The following is a 5000-nucleotide window of genomic DNA, read 5'->3' as shown; positions in this document are numbered from 1 at the left end:
CCGCCCTTCACGGGGCGGCGGCCTCCGCACTCCCGGGGCGTCTCGTCCTCATTGCGAGGTGAGGCGCACCTAGAGCGTACACGTTGGGACCCGAAAGATGGTGAACTATGCCTGGCCAGGACGAAGTCAGGGGAAACCCTGATGGAGGTCCGTAGCGATTCTGACGTGCAAATCGATCGTCGGAGCTGGGTATAGGGGCGAAAGACTAATCGAACCATCTAGTAGCTGGTTCCCTCCGAAGTTTCCCTCAGGATAGCTGGTGCTCGTACGAGTCTCATCCGGTAAAGCGAATGATTAGAGGCCTTGGGGCCGAAACGACCTCAACCTATTCTCAAACTTTAAATGGGTGAGATCTCCGGCTTGCTTGATATGCTGAAGCCGCGAGCAAACGACTCGGATCGGAGTGCCAAGTGGGCCACTTTTGGTAAGCAGAACTGGCGCTGTGGGATGAACCAAACGCCGAGTTAAGGCGCCCGAATCGACGCTCATGGGAAACCATGAAAGGCGTTGGTTGCTTAAGACAGCAGGACGGTGGCCATGGAAGTCGGAATCCGCTAAGGAGTGTGTAACAACTCACCTGCCGAAGCAACTAGCCCTGAAAATGGATGGCGCTGAAGCGTCGTGCCTATACTCGGCCGTCAGTCTGGCAGTCATGGCCGGTCCTTGCGGCCGGCCGCGAAGCCCTGACGAGTAGGAGGGTCGCGGCGGTGGGCGCAGAAGGGTCTGGGCGTGAGCCTGCCTGGAGCCGCCGTCGGTGCAGATCTTGGTGGTAGTAGCAAATACTCCAGCGAGGCCCTGGAGGGCTGACGCGGAGAAGGGTTTCGTGTGAACAGCCGTTGCACACGAGTCAGTCGATCCTAAGCCCTAGGAGAAATCCGATGTTGATGGGGGCCGTCATAGCATGATGCGCTTTGTGCTGGCCCCCGTTGGGCGAAAGGGAATCCGGTTCCTATTCCGGAACCCGGCAGCGGAACCGATACAAGTCGGGCCCCTCTTTTAGAGATGCTCGTCGGGGTAACCCAAAAGGACCCGGAGACGCCGTCGGGAGATCGGGGAAGAGTTTTCTTTTCTGCATGAGCGTTCGAGTTCCCTGGAATCCTCTAGCAGGGAGATAGGGTTTGGAACGCGAAGAGCACCGCAGTTGCGGCGGTGTCCCGATCTTCCCCTCGGACCTTGAAAATCCGGGAGAGGGCCACGTGGAGGTGTCGCGCCGGTTCGTACCCATATCCGCAGCAGGTCTCCAAGGTGAAGAGCCTCTAGTCGATAGAATAATGTAGGTAAGGGAAGTCGGCAAATTGGATCCGTAACTTCGGGATAAGGATTGGCTCTGAGGATCGGGGCGTGTCGGGCTTGGTCGGGAAGTGGGTCAGCGCTAACGTGCCGGGCCTGGGCGAGGTGAGTGCCGTAGGGGTGCCGGTAAGTGCGGGCGTTTAGCGCGGGCGTGGTCTGCTCTCGCCGTTGGTCGGCCTCGTGCTGGCCGGCGGTGCAGGATGCGCGCGCCTGCGCGGCGTTCGCGCCCCGGTGCTTCAACCTGCGTGCAGGATCCGAGCTCGGTCCCGTGCCTTGGCCTCCCACGGATCTTCCTTGCTGCGAGGCCGCGTCCGCCTTAGCGTGCTCCTCCGGGGGCGCGCGGGTGCGCGGATTCTCTTCGGCCGCCATTCAACGATCAACTCAGAACTGGCACGGACTGGGGGAATCCGACTGTCTAATTAAAACAAAGCATTGCGATGGCCCTAGCGGGTGTTGACGCAATGTGATTTCTGCCCAGTGCTCTGAATGTCAACGTGAAGAAATTCAAGCAAGCGCGGGTAAACGGCGGGAGTAACTATGACTCTCTTAGAGGTGCTGGAGCGCCACCTAATGTGGGAGGGCCACCTCCTCAAATCGTCAACGCAGGTTGGGGAAATGTGGGCGGCGCGCCTACACATCGCCATTGACGGTGCGGCACTGTCATCTTCTGCCGCCGTCAGTGGCCAACATCAGTGGGTCGCCGACACCAGTCGCCTGCTATCTGGGCGTGAATACATCGACGCCCTCCGCGCCCGCATCAACGCCTTCCCTACGAAGGCACGGCGCAGTCGCGGGCGGGAGGCGGACACCAGATGCCGCGCGGGGTGCCAGGCCGTGGAGACCGCCAACCACGTACTTCAGGCTTGCTTTAGGACGCACGGGTCCCGGGTCAAGCGCCATGACGCTGTAGTGCGTTATGTCGCCCGTGGACTCGCGCAGAGGGGCTTCAATGTCTCTGTGGAGCCCCACCTCCGAACACCTGAGGGCATCCGCAAGCCTGACGTGGTGGCGGTCAAAGACGGCATCGCCCGCGTGGTCGACGCCCAGATAGTCGGAGACCACCTCCGGCTCGACTGGTGTCACTCCCAGAAGGCGGCCTACTACGACACGCCGTCCATCCGGCGTGCCATCTCCAACCTGCACCGTGACGTTGAGGAGGTGATTGTGTCCACCGCGACGTTGAACTGGAGGGGTGTATGGTCTCCAGCGTCGGCGAGGGATCTCGCCGCCTTAGGCTTCCGACCCCGAGAACTGGCGGTGCTGAGCACAAGAACACTACAGAGCTGCTGCAAAAGTTACAAGATTTTCGAGCGTATGACGGCTCCTAGCCCGAAGCAGCGTGTCGGCGTCGGCTAGGCTGCTGGTTATTTTTCTTCGCCTTGACTCCTGGGGCCTATCCACAGGAGGAATAAACCGTCTTTGTTCTTCCTTCTTTGTGTCTTTATTTTGTGTTTTTGTTGTTGTTCTTCCGCACTGATATATATGTATATGTGTATGTTAGTTTTATACTTGTATTTTGTGGTACCGCCCTGTAAGTCCCCACCTCGGTGGCGGACATGGCGTCAAACACCTGCCACGTACTATATATGTATATATCTTGTGTTATTCAAATTATTTTGAATAAAGACGGCTGTTGATGGCCAAGTGGCGGCGGTGTGGCTGCATCCGGACTTGGCTTTTCGAAGTGCGGTCTTGATGTAGTCGTGCTGCTGCTGCGAGGTGCCTTCCTTGGGTTATAGTTACAGGGAGAGTGATGCGCAATACATGGGCCTAGCCCTCTTAGCCTCTCCTCTCCTGCGGTCTTCTCCCCTTCTCGTGGGCCCGCTGATTTTCGCAGAGTGGAAGACCGCACCAGGGGCTTGGGGGGGTTACCAGCCCCCCCTCGCATTATCCCTTTATAGTTGGGCCTGACTCCAGCGGAGCTGCGGCGCCTGCCGCATGAAGTCCTGGTGAAACTCTTGAACCTCTTCCTCCTGGCCCGCGCCCTTCCCGAGCGTCTGCTTCGCGCCCGGACGTCACTTCTCCCCAAAACGGCTGCACCAACATCCCCCGCTGACTTTCGCCCCATTACGGTCTGCTCGGTGTTGGCGCGGACCTTTCACAAGGTTCTCGCGTCACGCCTGATGCGTGCATGTGCTGTGGACGAACGTCAGCGGGCATTCATCCCCCGGGATGGGATGTTGGAAAACACCTTCATCTTGGACACTGCTCTCACCGACGCAGTCCGCTCCTGTCGCTCTGTTTTTGTGGCATCGATCGACGTCTCTAAAGCGTTCGATTCGGTGGACCATGCTGCCCTCCGCCCCGTGCTGAGGGCTCATGGCCTGCCGGATTGCTTTATTGAGTACGTCGAAAGGTGTTACGAGGGTAGCACGACAGTGATAGCGGGCGGCGCCGACGTGGGCGTGCCCCTGCAGCCGGCTAGGGGTGTGCGTCAGGGTGACCCCCTCTCCCCCCTCCTTTTCAATTTTGCGGTGGACTATGTTTTGAGTCAACTTCCCTCCCACATCGGAGCTCGGATCCTTGGTCGCAGAGTTAACGCTGCGGCCTTCGCAGATGACGTCCTGCTTTTTGCATCGACCGCGAGGGGATTGCAGTCCCTCATCGACGCAGCCGTCGCAGCCCTCGCCCATCTGGGGCTGCAGATCAACGCCCGGAAGTGTTTCACCCTCGCCTTAGTCGCGTCTGGGCGCGACAAGAAGGTGAAGGTCGACGCCGACGTTACCTTCAAAGCGGGCAACGCCACCGTGCCCGCCCTACGTGTGGGTGAAACCTTCCGGTACCTGGGACTGCAATTCTCCACCGCCGGTCGCTGCGTTTTCAACCCACGACGCCACCTGGTGGAGCAGCTGGACGTCATCTCCCGAGCTCCGCTCAAGCCGCAACAGCGCCTCCACGCCCTCACCACCGTACTTCTGCCTGGCCTGTACCATGGGCTGGCCCTCAGCCGCACCCGAGTGGGTGCGTTGAAAGCGGCAGATGTGACCATCCGTGCCGCCGTCAGGAGATGGTTCCGCCTTCCGGCGGACACTCCCCTGGGCTACTTCCACGCTCCTGTAGCCCAGGGAGGCCTCGGCATCCCATCATGCCGATGGATGGGGCCAACACTTCGCCGGTCCCGTCTCCTGGCGCTGAAGAGGATTGGGCCAGCCGCCGACGGTGCAGGCCGGGACGAGGTGCAGCGTGAGATTGAGGTGCTGGAGCGGCATCTTATGTGGGAGGGCCACCTCCTCAAATCGTCGACGCAGGTTGGAGAGATGTGGGCCGCGCGCCTGCACGTTGCCTTTGACGGTGCGGCGCTGTCATCTTCCGCCGCCGTCAAGGGGCAACACCAGTGGGTCGCTGACACCAGTCGCCTGCTATCTGGGCGTAACTTCATCGACGCTCTCCGCGCCCGCATCAACGCCTTCCCCACGAAGGCACGGCGCAGTCGCGGGCGGGAGGCGGACACCAGATGCCGCGCGGGCTGCCAGGCCGTAGAGACCGCCAACCACGTGTTACAGGCTTGCTTCAGGACGCACGGGTCCCGGGTTAAGCGGCATGACGCGATCGTGCGCTATGTCGCCCGTGGACTCGCGCAGAGGGGCTTCAACGTCTCTGTGGAGCCCCACCTCCGCACACCTGAGGGAATCCGCAAGCCTGACGTGGTGGCGGTTAAAGACGGCATCGCCCGCGTCATCGACGCCCAGGTAGTCGGAGACCATCTCCGG

General features: G+C 60.6%; 1 pseudogene; it reads left to right on the top strand.

Moving 5' to 3' along the window:
- Positions 1–5000, top strand: part of LOC124727533 — a 7952-nt pseudogene that overhangs the window by 1043 nt on the left and 1909 nt on the right.

Source organism: Schistocerca piceifrons, unplaced genomic scaffold, assembly GCF_021461385.2.
Source record: "Schistocerca piceifrons isolate TAMUIC-IGC-003096 unplaced genomic scaffold, iqSchPice1.1 HiC_scaffold_1112, whole genome shotgun sequence".
NCBI classification, from domain to species: Eukaryota; Metazoa; Arthropoda; class Insecta; order Orthoptera; family Acrididae; genus Schistocerca; species Schistocerca piceifrons.
Note: the sequence above shows the minus strand (reverse complement) of the source record. Positions and strands in the feature narration are given on the sequence as shown.